Here is an 18,035-nt window from a genome sequence, read left to right on the forward strand (position 1 = left end):
ATGGGGGGGTGAGGGGGGGCTGGGGGAGCTGCCGGCTATGGGGGGGTGAGGGGGGGCTGGGGGGGGCTGCCGGCCATGGGGGGGTGAGGGGGGGCTGGGGGAGCTGCCGGCTATGGGGGGGTGAGGGGGGGCTGGGGGGGCTGCCGGCTATGGGGGGGTGAGGGGGGGCTGGGGGGGCTGCCGGCTATGGGGGGGTGAGGGGGGGCTGGGGGAGCTGCCGGCTATGGGGGGGTGAGGGGGGGCTGGGGGGGCTGCCGGCCATGGGGGGGTGAGGGGGGGCTGGGGGAGCTGCCGGCCATGGGGGGGTGAGGGGGGGCTGGGGGGGCTGCCGGCTATGGGGGGGTGAGGGGGGGCTGGGGGGGCTGCCGGCTATGGGGGGGTGAGGGGGGGCTGGGGGAGCTGCCGGCTATGGGGGGGTGAGGGGGGGCTGGGGGGGCTGCCGGCCATGGGGGGGTGAGGGGGGGCTGGGGGAGCTGCCGGCCATGGGGGGGTGAGGGGGGGCTGGGGGGGCTGCCGGCTATGGGGGGGTGAGGGGGGGCTGGGGGAGCTGCCGGCCATGGGGGGGTGAGGGGGGGCTGGGGGAGCTGCCGGCCATGGGGGGGTGAGGGGGGGGCTGGGGGAGCTGCCGGCTATGGGGGGGTGAGGGGGGGCTGGGGGGGCTGCCGGCTATGGGGGGGTGAGGGGGGGCTGGGGGAGCTGCCGGCTATGGGGGGGTGAGGGGGGGCTGGGGGGGCTGGGGGAGCTGCCGGCTATGGGGGGGTGAGGGGGGGCTGGGGGAGCTGCCGGCTATGGGGGGGTGAGGGGGGGCTGGGGGAGCTGCCGGCTATGGGGGGGTGAGGGGGGGCTGGGGGAGCTGCCGGCTATGGGGGGGTGAGGGGGGGCTGGGGGGGCTGCCGGCTATGGGGGGGTGAGGGGGGGCTGGGGGGGCTGCCGGCTATGGGAGGGTGAGGGGGGGCTGGGGGGGCTGCCGGCTATGGGGGGGTGAGGGGGGGCTGGGGGGGCTGGGGGAGCTGCCGGCTATGGGGGGGGTGAGGGGGGGGCTGGGGGAGCTGCCGGCTATGGGGGGGTGAGGGGGGGCTGGGGGAGCTGCCGGCTATGGGGGGCCGAGGGACGGGGACGGGGCGGCCAGACTTTTTTTTGTTTGTGCCTTCCCCCCCCCCCCCCGCCAGCGCTGCCCCTGCGCGGGGCGCCGGGACGGAGCCCGCAGGCCGGGTGAGTCGGGGTCCCCCGGCCCGCCTGGCTGCGGCAGGATCTGGCTCACGGTCCCCGGTAACTCAAGCGGCCACCGGCCGGCTCCGCCGCGCGGCTGGGGCCCCCGTCCCGCCGCGGGGCCCGCACCGGGCTGGTGCGGCTCAGCCGCCCGCCTCCCTGCGGGCCGGGGCGGGCCTCGCTCTGCGGCGGGGGTGGCTGGGCCCAGCACAGCAGCACGCAGCCCTGCTCCGCTCGGCCCCTCGGGGAGCAGGGATAGCGATCGCGACAGAATTACCGCGCCTCGAGCAGTCGTTACTTTTGGAATCTGGCCTCAATATCGGGGCTAATGCCCCAGCTGCTGCAAATTCCTTGGGGAATGACTGTGCTCCGTAAGGCTCAGGAGATCCGGGGCTTGCCTGCTCCCAAGGCTTACCTACCAACACCGGGACACTTCAGGACCGGTAGTTTACTCACAGGTGGGTGAGTTAAGCACAGACCACACCAGCTCAGACTCCCAGTGTGCATACCGCTAAATGCGCAAGTCAGAGAGCTACACAAAGGTATTCATCGAGGCTTAAGAAGTCCAGTGTGAACAAATCTTTACTTTTACAAGCAAGATTTGTACATAGTATCTTTTATTTAACCAGCTGATACAGTTGGAAAAATTGGGCCCTCTGTAAGGTTTTTTCATTTTTACATACTGTATTCAAATGTCACCCGTAGCAATGCATAATAGCACTGAGCATCTTGCTCCTTACATAGCTGCAGCCATTGAACTATTGATCTATAGCTTTCAGTTGCTCAGGGATATATAGTTCTTGTAGGGGTGCTAAATAATCCTGGAGTTACTGCTGCTTTTGTAGGTGTGGCATCAGGCCTGTTACCTCCCATGACTGATACATAAAGCAGTTATTTAGGATAGGGAAGGTATCTCTGTGCTGGGTCTTCTAACACTGTAACTTTTCTAGCACAAACCATCTTTTTCTCCCCTCTTGTTTGGGTAAAGATGTCAATGCAGAGCTAAAAAGATTTTGCTGTGGAATCGGCAACCAAATTGTGGCACATCCCAATATACCTTACACAATCAGCCTGCCCTCCGATACTCTGCCGCTGTTCCCTGGGCTAGCCCTGACTCCAGGGAAAACAAAGAATGTCTCGGACAGAGATTAAAAAAGTGCTGAGAGAATATGAAATAAATCTGTGTGCTCATACTTTCTGTTCACATCCTCATAAATCCAGATGCTTGCACGTTTGATTGTCTCACCAATGCGGTGATGTTGCAAGCTCATGAAGGCAGATCAAGAGAAGTGGGAATAAGAAACAAGCAGACCCTCTCAGGCATTTTGTATTAACTCCTCACTGTGAGGAAACCAATACAAAACAGAGCAGCGTTCAGCAGGTTGGACCCGTGAAAGCTAGAATTCTCAAGTCAGCATACATCAGAATACACAGGGGGAAACTTTAGTCTGATCTTGTTCTTGCCAGTTGAAAGTCTGTGCTTTTGTAATCGGAAACAAAGATGATCTAACTTCCCTATGTTTGTTCTGATTCCTCTGGAAAGAAAATAAGAATCTCCTTATACTAGCAATCTTCCTCCATGTGATTCTTTGCTTGGAAAAGTAGACATTTTGCTGCTGCAAACTGAAATTAGAACCTTGAGTTGTATGCAGCTGTAGTCAAATCTCATTAGCCAAAGCAAAACACTAGTCCTGAATAAGCATTTAGCTGTCTGGGTACAGAGATGGATCAGCAGGTTGGCTCATCTCGTTGTGCTAGACCTTGTCATTTCTGGAATTAGCAGCAGCCCTCTGCATAAATCACTTTGGCTGTCCCATGCCATGGAAGAAGGGATCTGGTATTTTGGAGTACATTGTGTTGTGAATGCTACTCTGCACCACCGGTGCAATGACAGCCCACCACAAGGCAGATGCTGGAGGGATTCTGAATGTGCAGTTCTAGCTGGGCACCTCTTGGAGATGAGCGAGGAAGCAAACCCGAGTACTGGCCATCAAAGCCTAGAAATTCTTAGGGTTCACAGAACCCACCTCAGAGAGACCATTTTCATGGAGGCAGATATAAAGAAGCTTCGCTGGTAATTCAACTGTGTAATGCAGTGAGTAAATAAAGAGCAATGCCATACGGAAGTGATGTGGCAAATTTGTGTACTGCACACTGAGATGAGGAATATGCTAGCAATGCTTAGATGCCTGTGAAAGGAAAACAAAAATGGATGTAAGAGAGGAAAAAAAAAAAAGTCCTTGAATGCAAAAGGAAGGATTATATGCAAGAACACTAAAGGGGAGCTAAACTAGTCTGGCAGAAAATCTTACGTAGACTCAAGAGGGTTCAGGTAGCTGCAGATGGGAATCTGTGTTAACAATAGGTTTAAGGTCAGAGGAAAGCAATCTGGATGCTGGGCAGGAGGCTTTAGTTGTGTTAATAATGTAAAAGATCTGCATCTGTACAATTTCCATCCATATCAATGGATCAATTAGTGCCATTTTATCTCAACGTTGGTTAATAATTACTGATGCCACGTAGGAGTCTGTTTTTCCTGACCAATGGAAAGTTCTCACATACCTGTTGCCTCTCTGACACTTTAGTCATACACCTTCTGTTTAGTCTAACCACATTTTATTGATTAATGCTAAGGTGCTGCTTAGAAGCTTTCCCGGTGCTGTATTACATGCTACGCCTGGGCCTATTGGAAAAGCTGGGAATGTATAATGGGCCCGCTTTGGTCCCAGGCCAAGAGGTGCAGATGAGGCTGGACCCGCGCCGTCCAGGGCAGGGTCCCCTGCAGCAGATTGCCTGCACCCATACAGGCCAACGGGTGTAACACCCCCGGCAAAAGCTCGCCGGGGCTCTGGTGCGCTCCCGAAGCACAGCCCTCTCCTGATGTGCTCCTCACCCTGTCCCTCACGCAGGGCCTTCTGCACCCTGAGGGCTGCCCCGGCGCGGCTGCTGCCCCCAGCCTGGCTGGAGGCTGCCACAAGCAGAGCTGTCCTGGTGACCAGCGGGCACTTTCAGGTTGGAGTGCATCACCCCTGCTGCCGGGGGTGTGTTGACAGCCACATGCCAAGCACAGGGATGGGGATGGCAGAGCCTCCAGTCCTGACGAGCCCAGTCACCACCCTCCTGCATCTGTGAGACTGGTACACAGTCACAGACACTATTTGCAAAGGTCATGGATTCTCCTGGAGAAGCCCTTGAACAACCAACAGCCCAGGACAGGTAACTAGTGTCTCTCTGCTGCTTCCCTTCAAAACTGAGTGAACCACACGCACAAAGCACACTTTGGAAGCATCCCTCCCCAGGAAGGCGAGCTGTTTAGCAGCTGCAGAAAGCTTCCGCGATCTCTGGAAAGTGTTACTGCAGGTCCTCAAATCCCACTGTGAAGGTATTGCATGGCACACACACACACACGTACACACTTAAAAAGGCCATTCCAGCTATACGCATACAGGTCACCTTGGCTAAAACACTATAATAGGCCATAAACTGTAAACAAAAAACCCCTAAACCCTTGCTGTGCCAGGAAACACTTTTTAGCAAGGCACATCGGCCATATACAAACAAGAGGGAGCAAAGTACCTCTGTAGTATGACCTTGGTCATGCCAGCACATCAGAGGGGCTGGGCAGCCGGGGAGTGGGGGTCCAGGGTGGCATCTGCCCAGGGAAGAAGCTCCACTCCCAGCAGGGCTGGCAGGTCTTTCCCAGACAGAGCCAGGGCAGGGGTCCTGGGCAGGGGATGCAGCTCCCACAAGAGTCACCACTGCTGTTCCCTTGTCTCCTGCCACCAGGATTTCCTGCGGAGCTGCTGCCTCGGTCCACTGCTTGGCAGGGGGGCCAGGCCTGCAGCTCCAAGGCTGGGGGGGCTTCCTCCCCCTCGTGCCACTGCCCTGCACCTCTGGCTGCTGGCCCTGCGTGGTGGGACAGGCTGGCTGGGCAGGAGCACGAGCTGTCCTGCAGCTCTGGAATGCCGTGAGCCACCAGCCAAGGCCTGGCGAAGGCAGTGGGGTGCAGCCTGAGCCTGGGGGGTGACCAGGGCATGCCCACGTATGCAGCTGAGTAGGGACGGCTGCCAGAGCCCTTTCTGCCGGAAAGCAGCCATTTCCAAGTCCCAAGGTGCCCGTCCGTTCCTGCCCCACCCTTGCCACCAGCCAGACAAGCAGTGATGTTATTTGGCTCTTCTGTGGCAAACACTGCTTGTCAGAGCTGGCTGTCAAAGTCACGGATCTGTTGGGCTCTAATTAAAGAGTTCCTGTGTGTGGTGCAAGCCCATTTCCACCCCCGAGTGCCATGCTATCATTGTAGAATTCTCCTTTCTTCACTTTGTTACGTAGTCCTGTAAACATGGCACAGCCAAGCCTGCTCCTTCCAGCAAAGTGTAATCCGATGGATGTCTGTACTCCACAGAGCTGGGTGCACACCTTGTTGTATCCCAGGGGATTTTGACAAAGAGTCCCAGGAATACTTTGTGGTGTGTATATCTGTCAGGGGGAGAGTGTGGTTTCTGGGAAGAGGGTCTTTCCCCCACATCTTCCTTGTGACACAGCTGAGAGGCAAAAGCAGGTTCTCGACTCCCTTAGTCTCACACTGAGCCTCCTCCTATGCCATATAATAGGAGAAGTTCTGTGGTGGCTTCCCCGAGAAGCACCCGGTGCAGCTGCTCAGTACTGGAGCAGCAGCGGTGCCAAGCTGCAGCCTCAGTCACATTAACTTGGGACAGGGTCCTGGTCACTCCAGTCTCCACGTGGCGCCTTCCTAGCCCAAGTGCTATCATCTTCTTGCTTAAGAAGAGAAAGCGCCAGACAACAGGGATGGGTTTCAAAGACTGCTAGCTCTCCATTCTGTAGGATGCCTGCAAAGATGTGCCATGGATATGCCAGGGCATGTTGGACTTGCCACTCCATTAGGAATACCTAAGAAGATTGTTCTGGTCAGGATGAATGAAGCCTGGTGTAGTCCACACCTACATTACCTATAGGGTGTGGATCCTGGACCAAACTACCCTCTCTTGAGCCTCACAAAACCAAATAACTGGTTAACTCCAGACTGGAGTCCTGACAAAGCCTAGTACATACACGGGCTAGATGATCAGGGAACCAAGGCCCTGGAGCAAAGCAACAAGCGAACCAAACAGACAATATAGGCATATGGTCCAACAGTCTGCTTGCAAAAAATACTAGGCCAAATGTTACCTGCAAACTGCACAGTAAACCACAATCTGAGCACAGCTTTGAGAAGCGCAGCCCCTCAAGCCCTTGCTTTCCAAAAGCAAGAGGTGTGGAGCCGTGCAAAGTTTTCTTCAGTTCCCAGGTCTAATACATGTGGCTACTACTGTTTGCTAGTTAATTTACTGCCAGTATGAATACGAGGATGACTACAGACCAGAAAAAAGTCTTTTAACTGCTTCATGGCGTTGTCAGGATAATTAGCAGGATAATAATCTCCTTATAGTGGAGCCACTGTCCTTTCAGTGGCAGCTAGGAGTCTGTGACAAGTGACAGCTTATGGGAGAGAGCTACTCTTCAAGCAGACTACGATTTTCAGTACGTTGAATACATAAGGGTGTGACAGGCCTTACGGAAGATTTGTGCAAAGTTCATTCTGTTTCTAGCAAAGTGACCAAGCGCTGTACGAAAGCTGTAGGTAGCAGCAGCTACGGGCCACCATTGCCAGCGCTTTAAGGCTGGTCTAAGTGTATTGAGGGACCAGTAGCCACAGCCACTGGCCCTCAGAGCAGGAAAGGTCCTCAGAAAGCGTTCCGCCCCGTATGAACAAGTCATTGACAATTTGCACACTGGCTTATCCAGAGGTCTGCTGGGATGTCAAAGGCACAGCCCAGTTTCTGGATCAGCTGCCTACCACCACTTCACGCCAACATGAAGGGCTTTTCCTCTCCCCTGTGAACTATCCCTGCCCATCAGCAGTAGATGCTTGGGCAAGGGCTCAAGACAGCATTAAAGAACTCAGCTGTGGATGTACATTTCTGGAGCCCCATTTCCTTCAGCCAAGGCATTCTTCAGTTGCCTTGATGAAGGTGAATATGACGCCTGTGTCTCCTAGGTACTTGGCAAACTTCCTGACCCTTTGCTTCCATGACTCATGAAAAAAGTTACTTGGAACCTTCAGCCCTATCCAAAGCATTTCAGTTTTCATGTGAACAACTTTAGGTGTACATTTGGGCAGTTGGAATTTATATGAAGGTCACAGTGTTCAGGCCTCATATAGAGATACGCTTCTTCCCTGGGGTTGGCGAGTCCCAGGAGCTGCTGAGACAGTGCTGGCAGAAACCTGGGAGTGGCAGGTGGTGAGAGATGCCTGGAAACTCAGCCAGCAGAATCTCATCATAAATGAGATTATGAGATGACAATTGGGTGAAAATAAATGAATGAAAACAGGGTGGGTCTGGTTATGAGGAAAGCCCTCTCAAACCATTTTCTGCAGGGTGACTCTTGGTTTCAGAGGCTTTGTTAGACTTGCTGCTGCCAAAAGAAATAAATGAGATACTTACAAAGCTATTTCTCCAGATCAGTGTTGCTTTTCCTGGGCCTCCCACCAACACCTTTCTTCTGAATACCTTGGTACACAGTCTTCAATGTCTTGAAAAGAATGGCGGGGTCCTACTGGCAGAGATCCTTTCTCTCCCTGTCCATTTGGCCCTTACAGCCATGCTCTCCACACCTGCCTCCTCCCCAGCTGGTCACCAAGTCTCTGTCTTAAGAGTATAAACCAAAAATGAGATCTGATAAAAAAGCAAGGGTATTACTTGTACTGAAAACATGTTTTTGAAGTAAAACAGAAAATATAGTGGATTTGTGTGAGGATGTGGTAAATCTGAAGCAGTGGATGAGCCCCATATTATATCCAAACAACATGTAGGCAAGCAGCGTGAGGTGCCATAACCACAGCAACCTCAGAGGTAACACCCTGAAGGGGAGGGGGCCTTCCTACTCAGTTCCACTTGTCCACTTTCTTTGGGACACACCGGGCAGCCTGCACTTCTCCAATGCAGTAAAATGACTCCCATTTTTTTTTCTGACCCAAGAAAGAGGAAGTCTGCATAGAAGACCAAATTCAACCTATCTGTTACGTATGTATGCACCCTGTATGCATTCCCTCCCAAGTTCCCAAAGGAGGCATTCCACAGGGGCTAGACTACACACTGCAGATGAGTCTTGCTGAGGAATGGGACAGAGAAGGGTGGAGGTATGGTTCAGTACTGGGAGGAATATTTGAAGAATACGGATGAAGGTCTGGTCTAGTTGATGCTGTTCATTGTCTCTTTATCCTCAGACTCGCTGTCACTGCAAATAGATATCAGCCCTTCGGTGCCAAAAGCCTAAATTCTACTTAATGATCTTAGCTTGTGGTCAAGGTTAGAGGGACACCAAGCTGTAGACTCTTTTTGACTCTTCCATGTTCCCTATCCTCAGGCTCCTGGCTTGGTTTTGAGTCTGGAATGACTCCCTTATTAGACCCAGAATTCATTGTCTTTCAGCCTGCCCTGATGAGAAGCCGACGGTATGCTGCATCCTGTCTCCTTTGCTGTCTTGCCAGGTTATACCAGAGCCCTAGAGTCTCCATTGGTGTTTGCTTTCAACTGGGGAATCGTTCTCCAAGCCCCTGCGCATCCAAGTGAGGAACGGAATCTCAGGTTACATAGCTGGTGCCTGAAGAGTTCCCCTGTCCTAAACACAGCAATTACCTATGTGATTTGGGGGAACAGCAGGCCAGAATTCTTCTTGGGTACAGTTGTTTCAACTCTTTCTCCCAGCTGACAGTAAACTGAGGAAGAAGCAATAGATATGAAAGCATGATAAGTGTTCTTGTACCTACTGCAGATTAAAACTAGTGTTGGGGAGACAGAAAGGGAGAGCAGCTTTCTGTGAGAGCACAGAAAAGCTAAGATCCCCCAAAATGCAGAAGACATGCCCTTGCATGAGCTGAGCCTGATGTTTCAGGACCTCACTACGTTAAGAATGGGCTGCTACACACGAAACTGTGAGAAGTGGGAACCTTTTTGAAACATCATGATAGCTAAACGCACATACGGGATACTGTGTGTGTGTATGTCTTGATTCCATTCAAAATTGCTTTTCTGCCAAAAAGATGGACAGAATGCACTTGGATGAAGATTAAAGATGCTGGGTGTAAGGACAAGCCACTGCCCTTCAGGTCAGACAGGGCTTTGAGCAACCTGATCTATGAAAGATGTCCCTGTCCACGGCAGGGGGGCGTTGGATGGGGGTGACTTTTAAAGGTCCCTTCCAACCCAAACCATTCTATGATGTGCTCTGTGGATATCATTCTATGGATATGAAGTGCTCACAGGGATTAAAACCACTCATGATTCATGGCAAGGGTACCCAGCTGCAGCTGCTGGCCAGTAACAAACTCAGCCAGGTTTAAGGAAAAAACAGCACAATGGCCAGCCGGCACGAAAGCCAGCCGACGTCAGAGGCAGCCCTGGGCAGCCCGGGCCAGCGGGCGCTCTGCCCTGGCTGCTGCTTTCTTCCAAGGCAGCAGCAGCCCTTCACATGGTGGGAAGTGCCAGGGTCACCAGGTGCTGGCATCATGCTGCCTAGGCTGGTGGTTCCTGTCCTTCCTGTAATGGGCTGGGGGGCTTTTGCCTTAGCCCCGTACCAATACATGTAGCTCCACGTACTGTGCAGTGCGACAGCAAAACATTATTATTCCCAGAGTTTCTAATGGCCACCTCTTGAATTGCATTGGTGACCCAAACCCCAGGAAGCCAGGGGATTTCTTTCAAGGATCAGCTACGGTCACAACGGGTTTGAGGACAGGATGCTCTTCTTTCCTGGCCTGCTTCTGGCAGGGGATGTCTTCAAGCCAGAAGCACCTGAGGGCACCATCAGGATGTCAAAGGTTGCAAGGCAGTAGGACAAGGCAGCAAGGTAGCCTCTTCTGAGATCCCGTTCCTCAGATTTCAGTAGAGAACACAGAAAGAAGCAAGGCCCCAGTGCTCTTATTAAAGCAGTTGTGAAAACATGGGACCTCAGAAACTGTGCAAACACAGGTGGGAATGGGAAGGTCACCCCCAGAGAAGCACAGTGGCGAGCACTTTGGATCCCGCCGTATCCCTTACGAGGTGCAGCCCAGCAGAGGAGGTAGATGTACTCACATCCTCCAGAAACAGCAGCAGCCCTGACTTGATTCCAAAAATAGTTCGAGTCAATGTTGATTTGCCAGAGCCTACTCACAGCAGCTGTGTGCTCTGTTATATTGCAGAGGTACATTCTGGAGGTTTTTTAAATACAAAGGCCATTCTGTCAGCGCATGAGTGAACAGCTTAAGTTGATGTTTTGCTTCTGGATACATCACACTATCGTGATTTCAGGCATAAGAATTCGGCAGTGAGGGCAGAACCGCTAGCTCTTCAAATAAGCAGTACTTTGGACTTGATTTTAAGGTTTTGGGTATTTTCATACCTTAATTATTTTTATTAAGATCTGCATAGCACCAAAACAACATTGCAGGAAAAAAACCTCCTTATTTTTAAAAGGGTCAGTATCTACGGTTTTTGTGAGCCTCTAGTCCCCCATCTCCAGTATATCAAAGGGAGAGAGTGAGGAGATGACAACTGCTATTTTGTAAGGCTAAAAATATTGTGCCTTTTTACATAACACTGGGAATTTAAAAAGCACATTAACTGCTTGCAGATTATTTTTAAAAATGCAGTTTGAGCAACACCACTAGTATAGATTCAGCTGACATTTAGGAGAAGTAGCTGCTGTATAGCTTCACTGTTTGGAAAGGAGACATTCAGCTACAGAATGAAGTAAATGTTTTTAAAAAGGCAAAATAAGACTGGGACTGCATCAAAGATGTCTGCACCCTAATACACACTTCGCATTTAAGCCATTGACAGTGTCTGTTTTCCTAGGGCACATCGGGCACCCTTTCTGACCCTCCAAAGCCATCTCCTACAACCTCCCCCCTTGGCACTACCTACCTGAAGGTAGTAACCTTCATGCTGTGACTGCCAGAGGTTCACCAAGCTCCTTTTCCCTGACATTCCTAGAATTCCCCTCCTTTTTGCCTCCTCATTTGTTAGTATCTGCTGAGCCCTTCCAGGCAGGGAGGGAGTGGGAAAGAGTCCCTTATCTGGGAACTCACTCATCTTCCCACTGCATGGCCACTGGCCAAGCCCCAGGTTATGGCAGAAGAATCTGGAATTTCAAAGCATGGCCCAGCTGGCCTCACTCTCCCCTGTGCCAGCAGGCACGGGGCTGGCTCAGGCACCAGGTGAGGATACACGAGGGTGCAGGACAGATCTGTGAAAGGTACGGGCCGGAACGGTGCTGGCCCGCCAGGGCAGGCCAGGCTGGCTGGTCCCTGACACCACGCTGCAGCTCCCGGTGCTCGCGTGGGGGGTGATGCACGATGGCCTGCGGCAGGTCAGTGTGCTACCGAGGCATTGGGAAATGCTAACAGCACAAACCACACCGCCACACTTCCAGATGGTAAATTCCTTTCCTATGTCTTCTGAAAAGTCTAGAAATGGCAACTGCATGAACGATGACATCTTACTTAATATATATAGAACAGAACATGACACTTCTGCATGACTCTGGATAAAAATCAAACATGGATAAAGATGCTGGGAGAATATTACACTTGCTAAAAATCTGCACAACAGCAGTGTTGTTCTGGAAAACCATGAAGGTACAAATCCTTAAGAAAAATTAATGGAAGGCAAATATCAAGGTAAGGTGAGAAAAGAATGGTGAACGCTGAGCATCGGACATTTATGTAAGTGTGTACCAATACACCAAACCTATGTGTTATAAAGTACGGTGATTGTGCTTTAATAGAATACCGCCAAATAAGCTAGGTTACGTAAAAGGGATCTTGCAGGAAAGCAAGTGAGAGCACTGCCTGTTGTTACATTACAGATAGCTCGCTGCTTGCATGCACTTTACGTGCTGGGGTGACATACCTCTCCACTGTAGGAGTTCTTAAAATTTATTTCAGAAATATATATTTTTAAAGATTCAACCTGCATTGAAACGAGTGTGCTTTTAAGCTATCTGGCTAATATCAAAGTATTTCATTCCTCTGCGTGAGACTGTCCTTAATTTGGGACACTCCATCAACGTTCAGTTTCCAATAGATGATGCCAGGATATCCCAAGCATGTGTCTCTACTTCGGCACCATAGGCCAATGTGAGAATTCACCATGCAGGGAAGGGAAAAATAATGTTTTGGTGCTCGCCGTTACCTCTCTTCAACAATATGGGACAAAATGCCCATGAGGGTTTTCTAATAAACACACCATTGAGAGGGTGGATTGACTGGTTCTGTCTCAGCACTGAAATAATATGCTCTCATAAAGTTTTTTATGAGCTCTGGGTGCAGGCAGAACCAGAGCACATTCGCTCAGACGTGAGCGTGCGTAAGTGCCAGCTTATATCACAGTGTGCAATGCAAACGTGTCCTGCACCTGCACCTCCCTCCACTGATTGCCCCTTGTAATCTCCGCTGATTCACACAGCCTCAAATATTTTCCCAGCCTGAAAGGACCCAGACTTCCACGTATGTCAGTTAAGTCACACCACCTTCAGGAGCCGAACTACGCTGGCACTGCTTTTTTCATTCTTTGAACCTCATAAAAAGCCTTTCTGTTTGTCGCCAGCACTGAAGGAGCTCTGAACAAGAAAGAACTGTATGAGTCATGTTGCTATCTCATTTCCTTTTCGGTCCACACGAAAATCCTATCGGTAGCTAATACAGCTTGATGTAGAATTAACTCTTGTGGCATCTACTCCATTACTTCGATGAAGCAATTACAGAGCCCTCTGCCAGCGGCAGCATTTACTGGGGAATCCATACTGCCAGTGGCAGGAGGCCAGCAGAGCAGCATATGGAGCAACAGTCCCGGGAGGATGATTCCTGCCTCTGTAAAGCTGATACAGAGACTATTTCTGTAAACATCTCCTACTCGTGAATTTCACAGGCCTCTCTATATTTTCCACAGCTAAAGACATGTCATGCAAGAATTGCATATAGGAAGTTTCTCCATGTCTTTCTGTGATAGTAGTTGGTCAGGGCACAGGATTTTAAATGAGAATTTTGAAAAGGGCCAAAGAAGGCGAACAGTAATTTTGCAGAGCATTTTCATGCAAGGGTAGACATGGTCGCTCATGAGACCTCTGGGGGCAGGAGCTGATGTGAGGATGAGAGATAGAAGGAAGACATTCAAAGTTATTTGGGCATTAGCAACATTTACTTGGAAGTGGAACATTAGGTGGCAAGATTTACATTGGTGATTTTTTTTTCATTTTAACTGGTTTAAATGGCAGCTGAGGGAGACAATAGGGGCACGTTACCCACTGTGGTATAATCTGCATCCCTCATAATTAATTGATTAAAAGAATGAATTTACTCAGCAGGTAAAACAGTGACAATAGCTCTGTATTTTATAAGCAGTGCTTCTTAGGAAGAAGCTGTTCCAGTATTTATAATTTATAAGACCTTTATATAGAGCTATAGAGAACATATGGAAAAATAGGTTTAATAGATTCATCGATGGCTTATAGAAAAGATAAACAACGCTGAACAGCTGTCTCTTAAAAAGCAGACAGTTGACAATTTACAGCATAAGCATGCCTCAGGGTTACAATGGTGGTGCCTCAGTTTAGAACAAGTTGTTAACAGCCAGAGCTTGCTCTGAAACTGCTTGGCTCTGTGCAGTCACCAGCCCCTCTACCAGGCACAAAGTCCTGATCTTTGGCTTTGCTGGAACTGTTGTAGCTTTCCTGTCCCATCCTCCCTGCTCAGACCTCCAGCGGCTCTGCCTGTGCAGGGGGCAGGGGTGTGGGGAAGACCCCGCTGGAGGGATTAGGTTCTTGTTGGTGTCCCCAGCTGACCGTGGCACCCAGCCCCAAGACCAGGGGGTCCTCACCCCGCGGTGTGTGCATCCTCAGCTGGTTACGGCAGCTCAGGCAGTTTCTCTGTCAAATTCACGGCACAGGTGTGGGAGTGGGGGAAGACAAAGGTCAAGGCTGCCCCACGTCCCCTCCCACCAGCAGCACCCTTGGCCTGGGGTGAACCCTGGAGCTCTGCTCTGCAGACAGAGGTCCCGAAGGGCAGCAACCTGCAGCCCAGGACAGCCCAGGTGCGCTTCCTTCTCCATTGCCCAGTGCACCCCTCTAGCAGGGTCTGTGCAGGGGGAGCTCTGCAGCTCTACAGTGAACACAGGGGCACATAACTCCACCCATCATACAAATGATTTAGGAGGTTGCAGGTGGCTGCTCCCTGCCACTCCTTCCTTCTGAGATGTCCAGCTATGGAAAGAATCTGTCCATGCTTTCTCTCTCTAGATACTTAAATTTGTCTTCCTCTCCCAACCCTGCGTGAAAACTTACATTTATGAAGACCTTTCAGACCAGCATTGAAATCAGCGCTTACAAAACTTATTTTGTACACAATTTACTACATGAAATTGTAGCCTTATTCTTTAAGAAAGTACCTGCAATGCTTAGAGAAAATATTCAGGGCCTGTCAGAAAGTGTATTTCAAAGTAAACAAAACCATTTATGTTTTGTCATTTACCTCCTGTTCCTTGCAACAGCAGCGGGAAAGGTGTTGCTCAGAAAGAGCAAGGACAGAAGCTGTGCATGACAGTTAAGATTTATGCTGGTTTAGTCCCTTGTTCAAATATTCAGTCTTATATGTTAACTCATTAAATCATGCATTTCTTCAGAACGTAAAATAGCTACTGTTTCCTTATGCTACTGTATGATAGATGTACTTTAATTGAATTTAGGAAGTAAAAGTTAGGTATTGGCTTATTAAAAACTAGATGCTGTTCACTGATGATGAGCTCCCTATTGCACAGAATTGTATGGAAGAGCCAAGCAACTGTCAAAACTGACAGCTTATAGTCTAACGGAGTCTTCTCAGCTTCTCATGAGGGTGAAGTTTACTTCAAATATGGAGATTCATGTACACAAGGTCCATAACGAATGAAGGTATGAGTAAGAACTGAAAGATGGTGAAGAGCCTACCTTTTGATTTAATCGACCATGTTAAAAATGGCAGACAAAGCATGGCTGTAGGTGGCAAGACAGGCAGTGCCTCCAGCAGCTGAGTGATATTGGAGAAGTAACAAAAGGAGATAGCTTGTGGCATCAGGACACGTGAGATAGCCATGACACGGGCCAAGAGTTCCGTGGAGTGAATGAATGAATGCCTGGGTATAACCCTCCTCCTTTCCAGTTTGCTTTCCCCGCTGCGCCTGCCCAACGCATGCCTGATGCTTGCCTGGCGGCAGCGTGGGTGTTGCCAGATCCCTGTGTGAGTGACCACCCTCGCTAAAGCAGAACACAAACTCATCAAGAACTGGAAAGGTGCTTTTCAGGCAGGGTAAGTGCTGGGACTTGCTCACCTGCCTGTGGAATCACACCCTGAGGCAGAAGTCAGAACAGACTGATGTAGACCATGTTATAACTTAATGAAAGGAAAGCCAGATGCCTGCTTGCCGGGACCTGGGGTGTGACTTCGAGTTTGAGACAAAGGGGTAGTCAACCTAAAGCATCATGTAGGAGGAGTAAAGTAAGAAGACTCGATGTGACATACCTGCAATCTTCCCTGAAAAGGAAACCACGGCAGAGGCCACTGCCAGGGCAGAGAGGAGGCTCACAGAGGAAGAGATTTAGATCAGGTGGGTGGGTGAGGGGGAGAAGGGGATTAAAATGAAACTGGAATGGCTCTGAACAGAGGAGAAGAACTTGGCTACAGCTGCGTCAGTAATACACCTGCTCAGGCTAGGATGAGATGCAGGTGCTGCTTGGTGAGGTTTGCGGTGAAGCTCCTGAGGACAGCTGTCCTGATTGGTCTGGCCACAGGAGGCCGGGGATGACAAAAGCTGGCCAGGCAGCCACTAACTCAGAAAACACTTAACTGAGACAGGCCTTGTGTCTTAATATTGCTCTTCCCATTCCAATTTGCTTTTGTTTCCCCTCCCCTTGCATTTAGCTCTAGAAGTCAGTACAGATCTGCTTTTCAGAGATGCTGAAACACCTCTGGTTAACATGAAGTTCCACCAGATCTATGGTTTCCCAACATTTTTACAACTTTGATTTCAAGAGTGCAGATACATCGAAGGAAATATCTTTAATGAGTCATTCAAAAAGACTAGATGAAAAATGATAGGTTTGGAAATATATGGGGGAGGTAGAAGGAGGAGTGAAACAGTGAGAGAATTCTAGCCATGGGAAAACTTCACCCTCAGCAGAGATCTATTGTGCTGTGCCCAGTGCGAGGTGGTGCAGCACCAGAGCAGACCCTTGCTGGCCCCAGGCACCCGGGCAGGAGGGGACTAGAGCCTCTCACCCTTCAGCAGTGTCACGTTCACCGTGCTTAGTGAACCTTCAATACCATGAAGAACGGAAAAGATACGATGGCTGCATATATTCAGACATTGCTATCTCTTTTTCTGCCCACGTCCTTCCTACATAAATTTTAGTTTGTAAACTGCCTTTGTGTGGGTAGATCTCATGCTTATTGTTTCAGAGGGTCAGGCAAAATATGTTCTATGTGAAGTCTTTTTCTTTTTAATCTTTTCTTTCCCCCTCCTTCCTTAGGCCGACTGTGAGTTGTAAACGGGAAAATGACCCAACTTACGTGCTCCCCATCCCTGCTGCCAGCTGGCCTGCTCAGCTGCCTTGCGTGACTTTTCAGCACTGCAGACACAAGCCCAGGCCCAAGGATGAGAGCAAAGTGGCTCGTTTGCGACCCGCAAAATCGAATTTGCTGTGACTAGAGATGGGTGGAAGGAAGCTGGGGAGATCAGAGAGGCTTTGGGGGCGAAGGGAGTGCAAAGGGAAGGAGACAGACCACGGGCATTTCGGGGATGAAGGAGCAGGCTGGGGAGAGCCCGTGGAGTGGGGGAGCGGGGTGGGGGGCGCTGCCTGTTGCCGCTGCTGTTGGGTGAGGGGGAATTTGGGCTGCAAAGGGGGCAGACCCCCTGCAACTCCTGCATGCGCAGAACCCCCTCCTCGCTGCCGTGTCAGCGGGGAGGTTGCGGGAAAGGCCTCACCGATCTGCCACTGGGCTCAGCTTGCATCCTCCTTGCAGGGCGCCGGGGGGAGGGGACGCCCCCGCCTCCCGAGCGCCGCAGCGAGCCCGGAGACCGGGCAGGGGGTCGGGCAGACACCGGGCAGGGGCCGCCGTCCCGCCGCCCGCCCCTCGGCTGAGCCCGCAGTCCCCGCAGGGCTGCGGCGGGGCTGCTCCCGGGGCCGGGCCGCCCCCCAGTCCTGCCGGCAGCGAGCGAGGCACGGAGCCCCGGGGGAGACGGCCGCTGGCGGGCTGCCCGGCCCTGAGGCGGGCCGGCAAGTGTAGTTACCGGGAAACCGCCGGCCGCTGCATCCCCGCCCGGCCGCCTCCGTCCCCACCGCCCGCATCCCCGCCCGGCCTCCCGCATCCCCGCGCCCCTTCCTCCGGGGCCCCTCCCGGCTCCCCCCGCCGCTCACCTGCGCCAGCCCCCGCCCCGCTCCGCTCCCCGGCGGCCGGGAGGGCTCCGCGCCGCCCCGCAACGCGCCCGCCCGCCGCCGCCCCGGTCCGCGCTCCCCGAGGGCGGGCGGCCCGGCCCGGGTTGGCACGGCTCGGCTCGGCCCGGCCGGGCACGCCTCAGCCCGGCTAGGAGCGGCCTGGCCCGCCTCGGTACGCGGCACGGCACGGCACGGTCCGGCTCGGCTCGGCACGGCACGGCCCGGCCCCCCGGGCCGCGGAGAGCGGCAGCCAATGGGAGCGGCGCTGCCAGCCCAATCCGAGGCCGCCCCCCGCCGGCAGCCGCCGAGGCGGGGGCGGG

At 52.1% G+C, this 18,035-nt stretch overlaps 1 long non-coding RNA gene across 1 annotated transcript; it reads left to right on the forward strand.

Annotated features, from left to right (window-relative positions):
* Nucleotides 1-1,138: 1,138 nt before the first annotated feature.
* On the forward strand, nucleotides 1,139-3,335 carry LOC129784661 (uncharacterized). Its single transcript, XR_008747664.1, has 2 exons — nucleotides 1,139-1,667; nucleotides 2,198-3,335. It is a non-coding gene; the product is annotated as an uncharacterized LOC129784661 (long non-coding RNA).
* The last annotated feature ends 14,700 nt before the right edge of the window (nucleotides 3,336-18,035 follow it).

The sequence above is a fragment of the Falco peregrinus genome, chromosome 6 (assembly GCF_023634155.1).
Source record: "Falco peregrinus isolate bFalPer1 chromosome 6, bFalPer1.pri, whole genome shotgun sequence".
NCBI classification, from domain to species: domain Eukaryota; kingdom Metazoa; phylum Chordata; class Aves; order Falconiformes; family Falconidae; genus Falco; species Falco peregrinus.